This window comes from Microplitis mediator, chromosome 1, assembly GCF_029852145.1.
Source record: "Microplitis mediator isolate UGA2020A chromosome 1, iyMicMedi2.1, whole genome shotgun sequence".
Taxonomy (NCBI): domain Eukaryota; kingdom Metazoa; phylum Arthropoda; class Insecta; order Hymenoptera; family Braconidae; genus Microplitis; species Microplitis mediator.
Window position 1 is genome coordinate 15,924,966 of NC_079969.1, and position 23,212 is coordinate 15,948,177.

Sequence of the window (23,212 nt, forward strand, 5' to 3'; positions counted from 1 at the left end):
AACTTTTATAAATAATTTTAGTATTACGTGACGCTCTTTGTGGTCGAGTATTGTATTTTGTTTACAAAGAGATGTAATACAGATGTAATTAAATGTAATTACCTTGTTTTTTTGGATTGTCATTTGTTGACTCGAAATGAAAGTAAAATGAAAATTGCTGCGATGAGTAGGCAGTTGTTGTTGAAACGGATTAGCATATTAGCTTATGAGTACATGCTTAGATACGTCACTAAAAACCCACATACATTGTGTCCCATTTGTCGACATTTTATATACATACATTCATTTGAATTTAATGTATTTAATTAAAAGATAAAATTGAACTGATCAGCTAAAAATAAACTAGAATAACAAGTTTCATCCAATAATTCATTAAACGTGACAACATATTTCACATGTGACAGTAAAAGTTTTTTATTAATAGCAGAAAATTATAACTTTTTTTTTACTTGTTACTTGCTATGAAAAAATATTAGCTGACATACTGCATAATCTACTAAATGTTTATTATAAAGATCTTGACTATTCAGAATTATTGCTTTTGATCCCCCCCCCCCGACTCCTTGCCAATATTTAAATTTTAAATATTCATGAGCATAATGTTTTTAATCAGTAAAAAAACAATTTATTCATACGAAAAATAAAGTATACAAGCAAAGGTTAGCTAATAAACACATTGATGAGCTTTGAATACTTAAATTTCATACATCTATATATATAATATAACCTTGCAACCTACATGCCTTTCTTCATCTTTGTCTCCATATCAAACACACTACTATCTTTTCTTACACAACCGTGACAACAAAGCGTGAAAGAGTATTTCCATCACTCCAGGAATGGAGATCAATGAAAGATTACATCATTCTTCACGTCGATTCGCACACCGCATTCTTTTGCCTACAACACTCCTTCATTCTCTGTTAACATCCCAGACGCAGTTTATGTTGAGGATGTAACGGTATAGATTTAATAAAGTATTTTGCGTCGACAGATTAGTCCTTCACTGGTCATCAGTTAACAATCCACATATTTTCTGATTAATTCAATTATTAATATCTGAATGTTCAAAATGTTGTTTAATTCGCCAAATAAAAACGCATATCATAAAATGAAATTAATATTTTTAACATTACGCAGTCAATAGATCATTGAATAAAATGGTAAATATTTAGAATCCCGAGACGAAAAATTTGAATCTCTCTGAGTCTCTCTGAGTCTTTATCTTAGAAACCAGCAGTCAATCGTGTTTTATATAGTCTCTTTGAGTCTCCAAGAGTCTCTTATTCAGAGACTACGGAAGACTCAGACTGTAAAATTTTCCAGCAAACATTAAGCCTCTCAACATGAGACTCACAGACACTACAGACTGTAAAATTTTCTAGCAAACATTAAGTCTTTCAAGACGAGACAATACTATTGTACACTAATGGAAAAAATTAAAGGATCAAAAAAAAATTCCAAATTATTAGGCGATTTTCAACAGGCTCTAACTTTGAGAGAAATGGTCGTACAAGAAATAAAAAAAAAGGAAATTGTAGCTCCAAGTGTCTGCTTTTTGGATTAGAGCTTTAAAATTTTTTAGCGTTAGCAGTTTTTGAGTAATCTTAGAAAAACCAGCGACAAAAAAATTTTAAAATTTTTTTAATTTTTTTTTTTTGGTCTCCGGGCGTGGAAAAAATTATTTTTGCTTAACCACTATAAGGATCGGATACCTTCATTATTCAGCTTTAATTTCTTTTTTTATGGACCTTGATACGTCCACTTCTCACCGAGATATCGGTCTTCAAATAGAAAAGGATCCTTTTGTCTTTGATTATCGATATCTCAGAAACCAATGATCGCACAGAAAGTTAATGGTGGGTTTTAAAAACTTGAATAAATACCCTTCAACGATAAGCCATTGCTTTTTCGAAAAAAAAATTTTTTCCTATCGTCACATGAATTTAAAAATGCCACAAAAAAAGGGCTTTTTGTGGTTTTTTGGAAAATTAAGCGCTGAAAAGAAAATATTGTGGAAATCGATAATGTTGACTGTGCATTTTACAGTTCAATATGTCCACAAAAACCTTGCAGAGAGCCAGATTAATCCAACCAGCCGTTTATTTTGTAACGGGGTAAATATTTAAAATTACAACTTTAAATCAACATGATTTCCCGCGGTTGATTAATTACCCATAGTACCCCATATGCGTTACTATTTTATCGACTTGTCGCCGGGCGCGCTAATTCAAGGGGCTCGTCCCCAAGACCCAATAAGGAAATAAGTTGGAGTAGTGGATTTTCCGATAAGGGCCGAATGATCGCGAACTTAGATGTGATAAGGGAGTGCACGAAGGGAAGACGGACACAGTCGGACGGACCGGCAGAAGACACGGACGAGTGACCACACGTGAACAGCAAGAGAAGTTGGAGGAAAGAACCAAGTCAACGGAAATCGGCAGGAAGGCTGCTATAAAAAGGGACGCCACGATCGCTGGAAAAATTTAAGGAGAGGTAAATAAATTGTCGGCCGGTTGCCACAATTAATTAATTAATTAATTAACTAACAATTAAATAATTCGTGGGCAGTCGCCATTTCCGACCTGATTAAAATAAAGTACGAATTCTCGGCAAAAAGGCCAGAATTCAAATTAAATTTACACGTGGTCCGTCTGATAATTTCTCGGCAGGAAGGCCAGAAATTATAAATAATAAATCTAGTCATTAAGAAATTATAAATAGTAAATTAATCAATTTATTTAATAAGAAAAATATAAAATATAAAATTTAAAATATTGAAAATTGAAAGAAAAGTAAAAGTGCTGTGAAAATAGTGATAACGATAAAACTTTAATAAATTATAATTAAAATAAATGGAGTCAGTTCTTGATATAAAATTTAGGTATTAACGTGAAGACTAGTAATTAATTTAGAGAGAGATAGCGTCAGTCGTGTGTAACAGTTTTTCGGTGTCAGTAAATTTTTCACTCAACAACCCGATACTCGAAAAACTGAAAGTATATAAAATTGTCGTGTTGATAAAGTGTCGTTATAAAATCGTAGAATCATTAAATGTATAAATTAAAATTTACGGATAGAAATTTAGTCCAGTGGACACACAATCAAAGTTGAGATTAAATAACATTGTGCGTGAAATTAATCGGGAAAATAATACATTGTAAACGTGTGTGTGAGTGTGAATAAGTCCTGGGGACTAGAATGTAAAACGTGTGTGTGTGTGTGAAGAGAAAAATTAAGTTTCCGGTGGAAACGTTTTAAATAATAGATCCAGGGGATCTGGCAAGTTGCCAATTTGTTTTAATTATATTTGATCCAGGGGATCAGGCCGGTGGCCAATTTCGTATAAAGTCCAGTGGACTAATTTAATTAAGATCCAGGGGATCAGGCCGGTGGCCAATTCGTATAAAAGTCCAGGGGACTCATTCGTCGTATTTTAAATAAAAGATCCAGGGGATCAGGCCGGTGGCCAATTCGTATAAAAGTCCAGGGGACTCATTCGTCGTATATAATAAAAGATCCAGGGGATCAGGCCGGTGGCCATTTCGTATAAAAGTCCAGGGGACTCTTTCGTGTAGTTAATAAAAGTCCGGTGGACAAAATTTTAATAATTAGTTTGTAAGAATAATGTCCGGTGGACAAATTTGTTTAAATAATCATAAGGAATAAAAGCCCGGTGGGCATAATTGTGAATCGTTAAATAAAAGTGAAAATTATATTGAGATAAAATTGTGTGTAGAAATTAATTTAATCCCTCAATCTCCTCACTCTTATATATTTTCAACGACCCTGATTTATAAAATTTAACATCTCCGGTTCTGGAAGGCCGAGTCTTATCTTCCAGTGGCGCCCTTATTAAGATCAATTAATAGAGGGGCCAAACTTGGCAAGGTTGAGATATACCCTGTTATAATTTGTTTCACTCGATCAAATTTTTGAAAAAATTAAAGGATCACGTTTTTTGCTCTGAAAAGCTCATAATCTTTAACAAGATGAAAACAAACATTTTTTCTGAGCTTTCTCCACAATTTTGTTGCAGATAGTGTTTAAATTTCCAAAAAAGAAAAAACTTTTTTTTCGAAACAAAATTTAAAAAAAAAAAAAATTTTTTCAAAAAAATTGTTTTTTGGAATAACTTCAAGAATTTTACAAAACCAACACCCAATAATTTTTCACACGTTTACGTCGCTGCATTCCGTGATTTTACTGATCTCTCAGTCATTAAATTCAAAAAAATTTTTTTTTTGATAATTTTGTTTCGAAAAAAAAGTTTGTTCTTTGTTGGAAATTTAAGCACTGTCTGCAATAAAATTGTGGAGAAAGCTCAGAAAAAATGTTTGTTTTCATCTTGTTAAAGATATGAGCTTTTCAGAGCAAAAAACGTGATCCTTTAATTTTTTCAAAAATTTGATCGTGTGAAACAAATAAACGGCTGGTTGGATTAATCTGGCTCTCTGCGAGGTTTTTGTGGACATATTGAACTGTAAAATGCACAGTCAACATTATCGATTTCCACAATATTTTCTTTTCAGCGCTTAATTTTCCAAAAAACCACAAAAAGCCCTTTTTTTGTGGCATTTTTAAATTCATGTGACGATAGGAAAAAATTTTTTTTTCGAAAAAGCAATGGCTTATCGTTGAAGGGTATTTATTCAAGTTTTTAAAACCCACCATTAACTTTCTGTGCGATCATTGGTTTCTGAGATATCGATAATCAAAGACAAAAGGATCCTTTTCTATTTGAAGACCGATATCTCGGTGAGAAGTGGACGTATCAAGGTCCATAAAAAAAGAAATTAAAGCTGAATAATGAAGGTATCCGATCCTTATAGTGGTTAAGCAAAAATAATTTTTTCCACGCCCGGAGACCAAAAAAAAAAAATTAAAAAAATTTTAAAATTTTTTTGTCGCTGGTTTTTCTAAGATTACTCAAAAACTGCTAACGCTAAAAAATTTTAAAGCTCTAATCCAAAAAGCAGACACTTGGAGCTACAATTTCCTTTTTTTTTATTTCTTGTACGACCATTTCTCTCAAAGTTAGAGCCTGTTGAAAATCGCCTAATAATTTGGAATTTTTTTTTGATCCTTTAATTTTTTCCATTAGTGTATATTGGTGTAAATTTGTCGCTTTGTGACCAGAAAATATTTTAATGATTCATTTCGAACTGAACCTTCAAATCGAATAGTTTCGCTTGCAACATAAGTGGATATCGTGTTGCACGAATTCTTGTAGAACTCAACGAATTAATACTCATCTAAAGGAATAAAATTTTTCGATATCTCGCTTAGTTGTCGAGAAAAATGGGATTTTTTCAAAAAGGTGAAAAATTATATAGATTTTAATATCTTCAATTTTGTTTTTGTATATTTTCCGGAAAGAACATTTAAAGACGAAAATTTTGAATAACAAAACTCTGAATTAGCCCATTTATAAAGAAGTTATAGCTACTTGAAAAAAGTCTTATTTCGTCGAATTCGGAGACCGTAGACTTGCCGAAAGTTCTTTGAGTCAAGAAAATATCTGTTACATCAAAGGCATATTTATTTAATTCAAATAAACATCTTCAAGCAGGAATGATAATTTTCTTGATTCAAGAGAATTTATAATTGCCAGTATTACAAGAACGTAATTACTTAAATCAAGTTATTTTTACTTGTGAGCGCGGATTATTTTTTTCAGTGTAGATATATTTACTACACAATGTTCATCTTGATTACGATTTGTTGGTAAATTTTTTGAATAGGAGATTATTAAAGAAATAAGTAATAAAAATAGTGTAAAGAAATAAATATCACAAATGTATTTATGATGCTCCTTCTCACGATATTAGATATTTCTTGGATGTAATGAGATTATGATCTTATACAAAAACATGGCGAAGCAAGACACGCATCGTTTTTTTTGACTTTAACTTAATATAAGTAGATTACCGGTTTGCACGAATCTGTAATCACCGCAAAATATAAGTAAATAATATTTTAAAGTCATAAAATATTAGGTTTCCCAACAAATGAAGACATTTAAGTAAGAATGTAAAATCTCACACTTATTACTGTAATATTTTATTCTACTTTCAAATCTCTTCATATAATTTTTCACATTTTTTATAGCGTTCATGTAAATTATATAAAAATGGATTTAGACAGTTTACTAATTGGAAAGACGATAAATGACTTAACAATAATGAATTAGATAAAATAGATTAGGCGAAATTTCGAAATCAAGTGTTCTTTGTGAATAACATGAACTGAATATTTAAAAGTTATCATCAGCCGTGAGAGAAAAGGTTCAATTTTCTTTTAAATAACTGACACAACAACTTTTTACTATCTACACTCAGAGAAAAGTCGATAGTCATGTTAACTAAAACGCTTCAACTATTTAAAATTAATTCCTAATACTATTTTTGATAGTTATATTAACTATTTATTAGTTGCTGAAACATAATAAAATTTATTGGTGCTACTAAAATTTGATAGTGATTAAAATTTTTTATCGCAACTACTGAAATGAAGTTAAATTAAATAAATTTTAAGTAATTACAGCAACTTTTTCGTTAGTTCAAGTAACTAAAAAATTGTTTCAATCGTAAGTGTTGATTCATTGTTAATTTTAAATAGTTATTCTAACTATCGAGTTAATTGCTAAAACTAAAATTTTTAGTTAAAGCTTTATTTCACTATAACTTTATAGTTAATGTAACTACAGGAATTGGTATTAATGAAACAAAACAACGTAGCATTATGAATTGTTTGATTACAATTATTATAAGTGAAATAATGATTGCAACTGCAACCGTCACGTAGTTAAAATAACAATCTCATAACTATATTAACTATAAAAATGCAAAAAAGAACTACAACTCAATTGTTGCTTCAATTATTTTATAATGATTCATTTGAAGAAAAATCTACGTTTGCACGAATTATTTATTTACAGTGATTGAATACTTATTTAAGTCGTCGCAAATGATACTAATTTTTCTTTTCACAGCAGCGGAAAATTTTTTCTATTTACTACAAATATAAAAAAAAAAAAACAAAAAAATTTATTTAACGTATTTGAGTTCCCAAAAACTTACTATTTCCTTAAGTACCCCGTTTCACTCCTCCCTCCCCCATATATTAGACTGTGTGAAATAAAATCGATATTTTTTTTTTTAGTTCCATACGATAATTTTGTTGTATGTAACAAAACAAAAATTTAGGAACTTTTTTGTAGATCATTTTATTATCCATCAAATAATGTTATCCAATTATTTTTAAACCTTATAATTCAACAGTTACAAGTAATTAAAATTAATTGTTTGGAAAAAAAAAATCGCAATTTTCGTGAAAAATGGATGAAAATTCTTCTATGTCGCATTAAACTGTATCGAAAATTGTTGTCTTTGATTATTTTATCAGCCGAATGACGGATTTCATCTGTAAAAAAGTGCAGTGAGTATGCACTCCCTGATTAAAACAAATGATTAAAAAGTATTTAAAATGATTTGTTTTTTAATCATTTTAAATACTTTTTAATCCTTCAAATCATTTCTAATCCTGTCTCTTATGGACATTTAACGTGTGAAATCATTTTTAATCATTTTGTTTAATCAGGGCTTATTCTAGTAAAAAATTTTAAGGTCAAAATATTTAACTAGTATCTAAGCGGCACAAAGTAAAGTTGTTAGCTTTATATTTAATTTATATTAACAATTAATACTTGTTGATATCTTGTTAAATCCAATTTAACTAAAATCTAACGATTTCTTTAGCTGTGCTACTGCAAAAATTATTCGTGAATTCAACTGAATTATTTACTTTATCGAAAATTGTTTGGACCCAAAAAATATTTGTTGAATTGACAAAAGAAATTAAATTTCTCGGAATAAGGACTATTCTTTTAACGCAAAAATTTTTGTATGCTCCAACTATGGAAAAAAAGTTGATTAAACCAAGAGAAAAATTTCTTGTTACTAGACAACGGCAATGGGAGTAGTTCGGTGCTCGCCACTAGATAGCGCCTACCATTTGTAGTGTCCCTGGTAAGAAACTTATTTCAGAAGTATTATATTCTAACTTGAGAGCAATCCTGACACCAATTCTCTCCTGCCATACGACCGAGTACCAAGTACTTCTTTGGATGGTCGACATTTTTGGAATCTTTTATTGTGCATGAATGACTCGATATAATAACTTTATTAATAATATTATATTGAAAGTAAAAAATATAATATCAGACAACAAGACTAATTTGATTTCATTCAATAACTTTAATATTACTAGTTAAATTAAATATAAAATTGGAACAGAATAAAAGTTATGGATATTATAAATATAATCTTCTAGTCGTGATAACTAAAATGATTGTTCACTTGATCACAAATGTATAGTTTACTTGACTTATACACTAGATTTGTATCAATTATATAAAAGTAATAACATTAATGAATATTTAATATTACTAATAATTATTACTTTATGTTTAACGATACTTAAACTTAGATTCTTTTCAATGAAATACTTGTAGTAAATAAAACTACTAGAATTAAGTTATGAAATTAATAAAATTTTTATTTCATAAACATTTTTAAATTAGTTATGTTAACATTTGATATGACTGATGGTACTAAAAAATAGTTATCTTGACTATTTTCCAATTGATATAATAACTATAAATTATTGTTGTAGAAATTATGATTAAATAGTTGAAGTGTTATTGCACTATAGTTTAATAGTTAAATTAACTAAATTTTTCTCTGAGTGTAAAACTAAAAAGCAGTTTTAATTGTTTACTTGATAACGTAAAAGTTGCACTTCAACTGTTAAACTAATTATTGTCTGTTAAATTTTAAGATTAGATTTTGAGTTCAATATTATATTCTAATTATTTATTCTAGAATATATTTTATAACATAAAATATATTAAGGTCATCAAGTTCAATTCTATAATAGATTCTTAAATTCTCTGTAACTATGAATGCTTTATAATCTGTAATTATTTCGTCTACTACAATTCCGTAGTGTATTCTGTGAGTACAATTCTGTGACTGACTAAAAAGTGTTAAATAAAATATAATGCAGTTTTAAATATCATTACACCATAGGAATAAACAGGTAATACGGTGTGCTCTACCCAGATGCTGGCGTATGAACATCACCGTCAGCAATTTTGGAAAGATAATATTAAAAAGAATAAGAAAATCTACGAAGGCATATCAATATATTCATAATTTTTAGTAAAATTTTTTTTAATTTATTATGAAAAATCTACTATAAACGTTTGAAATAGTCAATTTTAATTACAAGTTACAGCACGAAAGAGTCATACAGAACGTGAGCTTGCTTTCATCATTGATAACGTATTTATAAATTAAAGTATGCGAGAAAAAACACCATTCGGCATCAGAAATGGAAGTAGATTTCTTAGGATTTATTTATTTTCAAGTTTTAAGATACGATTGAATTCAAGAAATAAGTTTTTTCGACGTTTTTTATACATTTCGGGGTCAAAAACTTTCAAAGATATAATAAATGGAACAAAATTTGTTATAATCTCTTGAATTGAGATGTTAAGATTTAAAAAAATTTACAAACATTAACATTTTCAAGCCCTCTGAGCTCGAAAACAGTGGGAAGTTTTGGGGTTGGCCCACAGGGTCAACTGTTTTTCAGTTTTTTTTTTATTGAACGTATGCAACAACCAAAAGGGTAGTAGAATATTTAAAAGTGTGAAATTGTAGAAATGAGCTCTCATTATACCAAATGATCGTAATTTCATAAAATTGTGCAATCTTTAGTGAAAATAACTGTTATCAAAGGTTAAACGTTAAAATTACATTTTAAAATAATTTATTATTTTTTTTTTCATTTACGATTATGCAGTAAAGTGAAAATAATTATAATTATTAATGTAGACGAGGTGCATTTCTACCTGTGCGGTCTGGCGGATGACCTAGACGGTCGCGGATTTAACCAAAAAAATATACAAATAAAATAAGATACGTCTGCTGACACCCTCGTGCTTTAAAAGCTTAGTCTTCGCCCTCGCTTTAAATAACGGTTATTATGTGGCGGATACTTGACGACCTTGTGCTGCAGTTGCGAATCGCGGCAAACTACTGAGAAGTTGAACAATTGTATGAGATTTACTCGCCAATAACTTTTATTATTTCAATTTTTGAGATAGTAAATAACTAGATGTACAATTTATTGACTATAGAAGTAAAACATTTTCTTTTTTATCATACGAGCAAAATTTAATCGAAAATCATTTTCCCATATATCATGTAATTTTAACATCAATGCTGTAACTAAATTAATCCGCAGTTTTAGAATGATCATTTCAATAATATTTCTACTTTTATTTATTTTTCTTTCGTCAAGCTCAGATAGTTGTTCTAAGCCAATTATTTATTAAAATAATACAACCAATGAACCATAATATTATAATGTTAAAAAAAAAAAAGTTTAAATGGAAAGTATATTATTTTCTAGTTGATGTTTTAGACTTTATCTGAATCAGTGAATAAAAGGGAAAAAAACACGTTAATCGAAGTTTCATAAATAAATAAAATATAAATTTATAAAGATATGGAGATGGATTTGGACATAGAGAAATTGAGTAGACCGATGATAATAATTTTTTTTGTATTTGCTGGGTCTCGAACCTGGTCCTTTATGGCTGCTAGGCAAGTCTTGTATCCACTAAGCTGTGAGGCTATTCATAGAAGTTGGAAGTTTTCAAGTACACGGAGAGAAATTTCAAGTAAGTATGCCTATGCAGCGTAGTAATAATTACGTTACTCTATAGTTTTTGTCACGCCGCTCTTATGTGACTTCTTATTAGGGTGGTCTTTAAAAATTAAATTTTCTCAGCCGCCCCATAAAAAGTTTTTTTTTAGTCGAAAAATGGGTGAGGAATTGGGTTTTCCTTTTTAAGTAAAAAGAACACGTGCCGCAGGACGATCAAATTTCATTTTTCGATACAATCGCGGTTTTTTTTAAATATCTCATGAAAAATGCAGATTGAAGGAAAAAATCATAGGAACAATTTTGTAGGTAATTAAATTCTTAACGAAAAAGGTCATTTTCATTTTTTTTATAAAATGTGTATTTATGAAGATATTTAAACAAAAATTTTTTTTGGATCTGATGAATTGAGCGTTTTAAGGATTACACATTTTAAAAATAACATTTTTCTAAGTATATAGAAACTACAAGCATTAATGATTGATATGTTACGAGTTACGAAGTTGTATATATTTAAGAAAAAACGTTATTTTTAACATTCGTAATCCTTAAAATTTTCAATTGATAAGATTTGAAAAAGTTTTTTGAAAATATCTTCATAAATACACATTTTATAAAAAAAATGAATATAACTTTTTTTGTTAAGAATTTAATTTTCTACAAAATTGTTCCTATAGGATTTTCATATATGATTTTTTCCTTCAATCTGCATATTTCATGAGATATTTAAAAAAAAACGCGATTGTATCGAAAAATGAACTTTGATCGTCCTGCGGCACGTGTTCTTTTTACATAAAAAGGAAAAACCAAATTCCCCACCTATTTTTTCACTAAAACGAAGCTTTTTATGGGGCGCCTGAGAAAATTTAATTTTTAACGGCCACCTTACTGCTTATACAAACTATAGAGTAATGTAATCATTACTATGCTGCACAGGCATATTTACTTGATATTTCTTTCCGTTTACCATTTGTTATTTAGCTGTCCTATTATTGCATGATGTGTGAAATTTTAAAATAAAATAAAATCATGATATTTACTGCTTGAATATATTTGAACTCAAATAAAAATAAAATTATTAGCGAACTCAAACAAATTTGATAGAAAATTGACTCGTACGCTAAGACTAGCAAATCGAGGCTCGGTAACCCAATGTTGTGCCAAGACGAATCCCGACGTAAAAAATTTTTTACCTACAAGGGTTTCTCCGTGTATAATTCAAATATTTATAAAGGTGTCACATATCAGATTTTAAATTATTAATATTTCAACTCTTCAATTCATTGTCTGTAATAATACACATAGACCGAATGCTCAGTTAAACCAAGCAGACAATAGAAAATTCTTTAAAATCACTTGGGTTCAATGTCCAGCAGCGTGACATGAATATAATAATAATCAAACGTCGTCTAATGTTGAATCGGGTGAACGGTTGAAACTGAAAGAGAAAAAAAAACATCGGATCTAAGACCTAAAGGAAAGAAAGCATTTTTGTACTAGTGAGGGTGAAAAACCTAGGATTAATTTACAAAGGTTACAAAGTATCTTTTGTACACCTGGATTACCCTTAGAGTATTCGATTACAATATGGTAACAGTATAAATTCTTCAACTAGTTTATTTACAATCACAATCAATCACACCCGGATCTTATAACGAAAATATCATATAGCATTCGACTCTCAATATAATACCTACATATTATTTATTGAGTAAAATTGAAAAAAAATACTAAATTTTTTTAGTGCCTAAATACTTATGAAAAAAAAATCATTCTGTTACTGATCTTATTTTTTTTCGTTCATGGAAAAAGCAAAATATTGAAAATTTATGCAGTAGAAAGAACTAAACAGCGGAATTTATTTCAATAATAAGTATTATTATTTATTCGATGCATATTAATTTTCTAATTAGGGAGATTTTTTGAAAACCTAGCTATTGTATTTGTCCTCATGGTCGATTTTTCATGGAATTTGGTCACAACCTGTCATAATTGTTTGAGTAGGGTTCAACAATGCCATTCATAAAAAAAATGTATACATGTATATTAGACTGATTCAAAAAAATCGAAAATATTTTTGGAACGAAGTTCCTTATGGCGTGTTGCGGAGGGGTACCCTAGCCGGCAAAAAACGTCCGTAACGCGACAAAAAAGCGTAACCTTTTTATGTATAGTCTATGTATGGTGGCTATACACTGTCTAATGTATAGTCTATGGGATGACTGTTATTATTATTGCCGTTTGCTATTATTATTATATCATTCGATAATTACACCATCTGGTGGTCAAAAGTGGAACCATCTGATTACTACTACGTTAAACGCAGGGAGGCTATACACAGTGTTGCGAATTCTTTAGTGAGAATATTTGCAATCAAAAATTGAATTTTCAATCCGTAATTGAAATTATATCGATTAAAATTACAAAGTTAATTTTTAACTCAACAACTTGAATTGAAAAATTGAAAAATTAATTTAAATATAAACACGTGGGATTAAGAATCGAAAAACCAATTTTTAATAAGAGAAGTGAAATTGAAATTTAAAAAAGTAGTTTTTAAATTGACACGTGGGTCTAAAATTTCAAAAATTAATTCTAATTCAGATACGTGGGATTAAAAATTAAAAAATTACTTATTAATTCAAACACATGGGATCAAAAATTGAAAATTACTTTTTAATTCAGATTCGGTACGCAATCAAATAAGTAATCAAGACAAAAAATTTGACAGCACTTATAATAGGAAAGAATACTGTTTTACTTGATCTTCAAGTTTGAATATTTTTAAACTTACTGTTGATCGTCAGATATAATAGAATTTGAATTAAGAAGATCATGCATAGTTAAGACATTTGAGCATTAAATTCTTTGAATAATTTTCAGCGTAAGCAGAGAATTTAAAATTAAACCAACACCAATCCGATGTTCAGAATTAAAAATATTTTATTTAATTTTTTTATTCGAAAATAGAAAATTTAGAAACAGAATGTAATTTTCTAATCCCCTTTAGCTATGGCTAATTAAAATTTTTGATTGACTTTTCAATTATTAGATATGGAATTAGAGATTAGAAAGAAATTTTTTAATCTGGTTTTCCGAATTGAAATTTTTTATTTAATGTTTTATTTGAAAACGTAGATTTAAAAATTAAGCCATTACATTTTAACGATACTTTACGAATTGAAAATTTGAAATTTAATTTTTAATCGAAAAATGTTGGATTAAAAATGAAAAAATTATTTTCAATTCAAAGATATTCAATTAGAAAATTAAAAAATAATTTTCATTTGTTGTTTTTGGATTATGAAATATAAAAAAAAATCTAATTGAAACACTAATGCAATTATAAATTTAATGCGCTATTTGCAACTCTGGCTATACACTATGTATAGGAATGTATTAGAATGGGCCAAAAAAATCGACTATATTTTTTTTTTTTTCGATACTGTGAAAATATTATTCCTGATGACTAAAAAAAATTACTGTGCAAGTTTGAGCCCTTATTATTGATATTAAGAGGTGTATCGTTACGACTATTAGTTTTTTGACAGAAATTTCATTTTTTACCCAAAACTCGTAAATCATCTATCTGAAAAATTTAAGCAATGTATATTCTTAAAAGAAATTGAATTCCTTACAAAAAATTTCTCTTAGTAAATTGACGTCAAATAAGCCGTTTCCTTGTAACCGTGCCTTAAACATTGATTTGTTTTTTTAATTCTTTGATTCTATTTTGGATTTTTGTAACTACTAGAAATATTAAATTTTTTTTTACGCAAGATTCATATTCTTGAAGAAAATTTAATGCTCTACAAAAAAGGTCTTCTAACATTTTTTTCTAAATTCACTCCTTCGAATGTTATTCAGGTTATTGACCTCGTTTTGACTCAACTTCAACCTTGAATAACTTTCGAAGGAGTGAATTTAGCAAAAAATGTTAGAAGACCTTTTTTGTAGAGCATTAAATTTTCTTCAAGAATATGAATCTTACGTAAAAAAAAATTTTAATATTTCTAGTAGTTACAAAAATCCAAAATAGAATCAAAGAATTAAAAAAACAAATCAATGTTTAAGGAACGGTTACGAGGAAACGGCTCGTTTTACGGCAATTTCCTAATAGAGATTTTTTGTAGGGAATTCAATTTCTTCGAGACTATACATTGCTCAAATTTTTCAGATAGATAATTTACGAGTTTGAGGTAATACATGAAATTTCTGTCATAAAAATAGTCGTAACGATACACCTCTTAATATCAATATTAAGGACTCAAACTTGCACAATAATTTTTTTTGGTCATCAGGAATAATATTTTTACAGTATCGAAAAAAAAAAAAATTATCGATTTTTTTGGCCCAGTCTATTGTGTATGCTTATTCTTTACAGCATACACACCTATCGAGAAAAAAATCATAATAAAAATGTATACCCCAATAATTATTTTCTTTATACTTCGAATAGAACTTGAAATTAATATTTTTATAATAAGGAACTTCGTTCCTATCTGGTGTCCCACGACACCACGCAATTTTTTTTTTATCAAGAACACACTCAAAATAAATTTCCTGAACGAGCCATGAATTGGTTTTTTTTGAAAAAAACTTTCCCGGCCCCGTAGACCCAAAAAACAAATCCGAAAAATTCAGAAAATTTTTGTCTCAAGCTATTTCTTATGACTTCGCAAAAACCGTGGCTCAAAAAATAATTTTGCTGGAAGATCTTCAAACTAGAGATTTTAAGCTTCAATTTGCTTTTTTTATTTTTTCGATACGACCATTTTTCACGAAAATAGTCTTCCAAAAATCACTAAAAAATTTATAAAATTTTCTTGTTCCTTTAATTCTTTAGATAAGTGTATATATATCCCAGCAAACGGGATCGCATTGAATCGCATTCAGTTTTCTATCCGATTCAATCCTGTTTTTGGAATGGCCGTCTTGTCAATCCGAATCAATGCGACACGTTGATATAGGCTAAGTAGGAAACTTTTTTTACCGATTAACCCAAAATTCTAGATTACCAATAGCCGAAATTTAAAAATTTCAATACGATTATAATATGACTCAAAAATAATTGGGAGAAAAAAAATTATTTTAATACAGAGTGTAAATAGAAAACATCTAGTAAAATTATAGCTTTTGCAATCATTTTAATGATATCAAATTTTTTTAGTAAAATAATTCACTAAGCACGAAAAATTGAATGACTGTGAAAGTAATTAAGTTTAAAGGTATGCATTTATTTATTTAAAAAATACAAACTATTGAACTTTGTTAAAATATAAATATTGAGGGAGATAGCCACTGTGAGGATCGAAAAAATAGATGATTTTCGGGAATTTTTTGACTGGAATAATAAAGAAATTTGGGGATCGGGTTTTTTTTTTGTTTTATAATGTATACATTGAAGATAATTCTCCTAAATTTTCGTCAAAACATATTATGTTGTTACAAAGTTATAAGCATTTTTGTGGAGCAACAAAAAAATTTTCCCCACCACGGTGTCATCTCTAACTCAAAAACGGATTATCAGAAACAATAAACCAAAGGGCGTTGTAATGTGTATGCATGTGGTTATCGTTCCACGTAGGGGATTTTGAAAATTTGGATTTGAAAAAAAATGGCGACATATAAAAAATTTTTTCGTTTTTTTTTTTCTCATTTTTTTGGATTCAAACAGCCCTAAAAAATCTTAAAAATCAAAATTTTCAAAATTCACGTGCAACTTTAGCTACTGAATAGACGAATACGGCATAAAAAAAAGTTGCGAATCGGTTCATATTTATGCGAATTACAGATGCCACCAGTTCAAAAAAAGTAGTTTCGAGAAAAACGCGTTTAAAGTTTTTAGTCGATGCAGCAGTCAGTTGACGCGCTGTCACAAAAATGACTATAACTTGAAAAATATTCGGAATTTTTATATAAAACTCTAGATACATATTTTTGAACATAGACACTAGACTGATTCAAAAAAATCGACTAATTTTTTTTTTCTGCATTATATCGAAAATATTGTTGGAAATGACGAAAAAAAAATACTGTGAAAGTTTGAGCTCTTAATATTAATATTAACAACTGCCGCATCGCAATTTTCTATTTCCCGTTTAAATAACATGGGAAAATTTATTTTTTAAGCTTTGGAATTTTGTAGCTCTCGGTGGGACCAATACTTTCAAATGTTCAAGACATATTCTTGCGGGAAATTTGACGCTCTACAAAAAAGGTCTCCTATAATTTTTCGATATTTTTATTTCTTCAAAAGTTATTCAAAGTTAAAGTTATATTGACGATAAATTTCTACATTTTTTAAATTTTTTGACGCAACCATCAACTTTATCCGAAAATTTTAGAGGACATTTTTTGTAGAGCCTTTTATTTCCAACAACTTATCTCAGAGAAAATTTTTGATATTTCTCACAAGTCGTAAGTTATTCGCAATTAATTGAAAATTTAATATAATTAATTTTAAGCAACAAAATTTAGATAATTTAAGAATATACACTTTGATTTAATAAAAAAAAAAAAATTTTTTTTTTTTTGAAATCTCACAGTGGCTATCCCCCTTAAAAATGTCAGATAGACAAATAGTCTAGTCGAGAAGTGAGTTTTCTGCGAAAAATCGTTGAGACACTCTTAAAAATATGACGGTTGGTGCATTGGATTCAGAATTTAATTCTGGGAAATGGGTATTTTTTTATTTATCCGCCATTACAAATTTCATTTGTTACAAACAAAAAACGAAGAGACAAAAAGGGAGTTTCCGTTTTGTAGCTATAACTTCAAAAATATTAAAGATATCTGAAATTTAAAAAAAAGATTCTAAAAGAGGAGAAAATTTTAGTAAAATAAGTCTTGACTCCCTGAGTTGTAGCTCCATTATTTATAATTTTAATTAAACGTTGAAAGTTGGGCTCCGCGCGGCCGTTTCGGTGCCTAGGCGTCGCCGCAAAGCAAAGTATGCAACACAAAATAATTTTTTTATAACATTCAATATTAATTTAAAAATCTGAATAAATTATAGTGTCATCTAGACACTTGAAGGAATATAGCCCCGCAAAAAAATAATTTTTTAGCTCGATTTTTGTTAACGTTATTTAATTGTTAATTAACAAATTTTTCGGAGACGAGTTTTGTGTTGCATACTTTGCTTTGCGGCGTTAAATTAAAATTATAAATAATGGAGCTACAACTCGGGGAGTCGAGACTTACATAACTGAAATTTTCTCATCTTTTAGAATCTTTTTTTAAATTTCAAATATCTTTAATATTTTTGAAGTTATAGCTACAAAACGGAGACTCCCTTTTTGTCTCTTCGTTTTTTGTTTATAACAAATGAAATTTTTAATGGCGGATAAATTAAAAAATTCCCATTTCTCAGAATTAAATTCTGAATCCAATGCACCAATCGCCATATTTTTAAGAGTGTTTTTACAATTTTTCGCAGAAAACTCACTTCTCGACTACACTAGATGACAGTTCCAGAAAAATTGTCAAGGTCTTACTTTGACGTTCGACTGTCAACAAATTTTAACATTTTTAAAATTGTCTTCTCTAAAATTTACGCGGTTAAGTTTAATTAAAAAATTCCTATGCGATAAATTATTATTTATTTTAAATAAAATTATTGTAAAAAATTTATTTTTTACTTGTAATCTAATATTTTTTTAAAAATTGACCGCAAAATAATCTCTTTGGATTGACGATATAACTTTATTTTATTATAAAATATAAATGATAACAGTTATTATTTTTCATTTTATGAGAATATTTTCCTTTGAATAAATGACCGCGATAATTAAATAGTAATTCGATATTTCACATCAATTATTACTACTTTAACGGCTTATGGTACACAGAAATCTTTGTTGGTTATTCAGTTTGATCTCTAAACTGCATGATCGACGGAATCTAGAAAATCCTATGCGATTCAATACTTTCCAATGCGAAACATAGGGTTTCAAAAATAGTATTGAATCGCATTGAAACGCATTGAATCGCATTGGCTTCCAATGCGATCCCGATTGCTGGGTATATTTGACTTCAAACTCAAATAACTCTCAAACAGATGAATTTATCAAAAAATGATAAGAGACTTTTTTGTCGAACATTCAATTCCCTACAAAAATATGTCTGCAGATTATTCTTACGACGTATCGTTAGCTCGTTATAAAAATCAGAAGACGCAAAAAAAAATTTTGTCCATGTTATCCTTATGGAAAATAGAAAACTGCGATGCGGAAATTCTTATTATTAATATTAAGAGCTCTAATTTTCACATGCGTATTTTTATATCTAAATGAAACTTTTGAACCTGTTTCCGAGAAAAAAAAGAAAATATGTATACGAACTTTCATATGTGATAATTGACCGAACTGATTCCATGGACGAAAATACTTTATTTTTATTCGATGAAATAATAAATCGATTTAAATACTAGGTCGAAATTATTCCCTAATAAATTGTCTTTATATTAATATACCAATTGGTATACAATTGAAACCATCTTGTTGCAGTTGAAAAAGTGTAGGAACTATTTAGCGTGTGCAAAGCAGTCGCACAGTATAAGAACCTTCAGTGGTTCTGCGCTTGAGGTGTGCAATATATACTACAAACCATTAAAATTTTAAGTATCATTTTTTACTATATACTAATATTTATTATCCAAATACAACAATATCATCACTTAACAACTGTGTATACATATATAATTACTATAATCATTTGATTGAATTACCAAGTTAGTTAAGCTTAGATAAAAAATCATTAACACAAATGTAATGATAGTTAAATGCAAGTAGCTATTGAAGTACACGTTAATGATTATACTTTAAGCAATTTTAACTCTAATCTCATATAGACATAAAGATAATTATAGCTAGTAAGAGTAATCAGAGTAGCGTTAACTGTGTCAGATATATGCTCACAATGAAGATGGAAAGTGAAGGAAGAATCTCTGGCGTAATATAGACCTACTCTTGCGCCTTTGTAACATTTCTTTCCGGGCTGTTCTCTGTCGACGCAATGGCTCTTATAATTCAGTCATCAACGCAAAATAAGGATGTTTATGTACAACATATCGTGATTCATCATCGATTACTTTATTTCTTCATGTCGTAACACTACATGTTCTTAAGTCACAGTGATACGAATCCATTGTTAGCTTAATTAATTAAGGTTCATCAACACTAACAAAGTTATTTAGTTCATTATAAATAATAATCTTAACAACTTTAAATTCTCACAATAATGATACAATACTGAGGGAAATTTACATTGTTGTAACTTTCTTTTCATACAAGTAAAAATAACATACGTAATTTGGAAAAGGTGAAAACTATTAAAAGTTACCAGAATTACAGTTATTGCACTTGATTAAATAAAAACAACAATTAATTATTAAGGAAGTGGGGGCGGAGGGAAAAATGGGGTACCTTCTAAATTTTGTAAAAAAAGTTTATTTTTTTAAATGTTTTTCGAACATTCTAAAATCACTTTTGTAAATATTGTTGAGCATTATTTTGAATTTTTTTTTTAAACTTTTTCAAAAATCGAAAGTGTTAATCAAAAAATGTTAATGACTTTGTATTATGATAAAAATTATTCAAAATTTTGTTTTTCCTTTGCATCCAATAATTGTGTAAAATGTAATTTTTATTCTAAATCTTTATCAGCACTAGGGAACCTAGCTTTGGCCCACCTATATTGGCCCACCTATATTGGCCCATACTTGGCTCAAGATCGGGTACTTAGTCCTGGTCATCCCAATCATTACCCGAGCTTGGGCCAAGACTAGGTTCCCCTGTCTTGACCATCCAATAGCAAGCCAGACTTGGGGGCCAAGGTAGGATTACCCAAGTTTGGCTATACCTATGATTTAATAAGTAGATCATATAAATGTATCAGTTCAACATTAGTAGGTTCGTCCAGTAGCTATCATTCGGACCCAGCAATCAGAAAGACGGCAGTTCGCGCCCAGAGCCCAGCAGAATTTTCACCGAGTTTTTTTCACATCATTCACCTCCCTTAGATAATTTTTTTTTTTTAATTAAATTTATTTGTTCCGTCGATGTATGGACCAGGTCTAGCAACCAGGACTGGCCCGGTGTTATCATTCCAGACTTCTACCAAGGCTGGGTCAAGGCTGACTTACAAGCTTGGCCCAAGGTTCTACATTCGTGGGCCAAGCCTGGGCCCGTCGTACTTTCCTCTCTGGGAATTGACTTTCGCAGCTTTATCATCGAATTACTTCTAAATGATAAGACCTAACTCAAATTTAAAAAATTCATGGTGTACCTTATGAGACAAGCATCAGTTAACAATATTATGCCTTTACTTTGAATTGATTAATTTATTTTTTATGGCGTTTCAAAGGTATAATAATACAAATTTTAGAAGATAAAAATGTAATTTTACAAAAAAATTTCCCTAGTTGACGTTATGGCTTCAATGAACTAAAAATATTAAAGCAAAATTAACAATGATTGATTATTATTCAAGTGATGTTGTAAAATCAATTAAAAATTTAATTTCTGTACTAGCATATATAAGACATACTAAATGTAGATTTTTTTATGTAATCTTTCGAAAAATTAAATTCTTGAATTGATTAAAATAAGAAATTTACACCAATTTCGGGTATGGTCGGGTAGCTCCTTTTATTGGATTTGTACTAGTACTATAATTAATAAATATTTTCAGTATATATCATAGCTACGGTAGAAGTTTAAAAAATACCATATAGTTCAAAGGAATATATACATAAATGATAAAATGCCAACAACTTCTAATGATGTTTGCGTGATGTCAGGATATTAATTAATTAGTATTTAAAATAACGATCATAACACTTAAACAATTAGTCTTAGCCACCTCCTACCATACTCATGCGTAAAATCCGATGTTACTCATGTTTTTTTGCTTTTACTGTCGTTAATGTTATAGATAAAGATATTACACGAGTTCTTTCAAACGTGATCATGGTAACTCATTAACATAATCTTTATTAATCTGCATAAGAGTCTGTCACGCATACAAACCAAGTTTTAGATTATGAAATCATGATATATATTATTTTGTATAATATATAAATATATGTAGATATAAAGAAGAGAGAGAGAATTATATGCCAAATCAGCCAACTTTGTTTATCGATCATTTATTATTGAACTGATTTCTTAATATATTTTTGTATGAGTGATAAGAACTTGGCTAAAAATTATGTCATTACATCTTGAACTGTGTAAAAAAAATCTGGGCGTCGGTTGACCCTGCGGGCCAGCCCCACAACTTCCCGCTGTTTTCGAGCTCAAGGAGCTTGAAAACATTACTGTGAATATATTTTCGAACTCGAAAATGCAATTACTTGCACGGAAAAAAATAGAACTGGCTACCATGTCAGATAGTAGTCAGTGCCATCTGTAGAAAAAAAAAATTGAGATAGCAGTGGGTCCTATCTACGTAGTACTGGCTACTCTCTACATTGTACTCAGCACCATGTCGGATGTTGCTCACTACTATCCTACATAGTACACTCTTACATATTGCCCAGTTCTATGTACATAGCAGCCAGTCGTATGTCAGATGGCAAAGGTTACTTTTTAAACATATTACCGACTGCTATCTGCAGATAGCGCCTGCGTCTATGTCAACATATTGCTGGTTACTGTGTATCATAGTAGAGAGTTCTATGTAAGATAGCAATGAGTACTATCTGAGATATTTTTTTCCGTAAGGACTTAAATAATTTTTTTTAGGGATGGCGCTAGTATTTATTATTGACAACGAACAAATAAAATTATTATCATAACTAAATTAATTATGACTTATTCAACTACGTTTACGTATTTAAATATATAATTATTAATTATATATGGCTTTTTTTTTTATTTGTTTATATTTATTTATATTACGCATTTAAAAATATAATTACATCATATGAGTTCGTTAATTGCTGAACACTTAAATTTAAAATTTTTTTTTATAAAATAAGTTTTTTTCATTTACGGTAGTAAATTTATAATAATAATAATTATTATTATAATTAATTTATTTCCATAAATGAAAAAAACTTATTTTATAAAAAAAAATTTAAAATTACTAGAGAGAGAAAGTAGGCATAAGACAGTAGTGTCTTTTTCTAACGGATTACGATTACTTTCTCTCTCTAGCAATTCCCGAAGATATCCGAAGTCCTATTTTTTTTAAGTCCCGTAGCAAGAAATTTTTCCAAGTCCTTATATTGAAAATTATAAAGGAAAAATTTCAAAAAATCGACAAAAATTCGTATATACCATTCGATTCAAAATTTCGCGAGATGAATTTCTGTCGTATCAAAAAAAATATATTTTTTTTTTTTAATTGTTGATAAATTTCAAAAATTTTCAAAACGGGTTTTTTTATGAAAAAAAATTTTTTTTTAACTGTCATTACCCGTAATTGTTTGGGTAATGGTTCAAACAAAATTATCCATTAGGTCATT

The 23,212-nt window shown here is 29.0% G+C and overlaps 1 protein-coding gene across 1 annotated transcript in view; it reads left to right on the forward strand.

Moving 5' to 3' along the window:
- LOC130675809 (uncharacterized) overlaps positions 1-23,212 on the forward strand; it is a 35,748-nt gene that overhangs the window by 3,039 nt on the left and 9,497 nt on the right. The window lies entirely within an intron of this gene.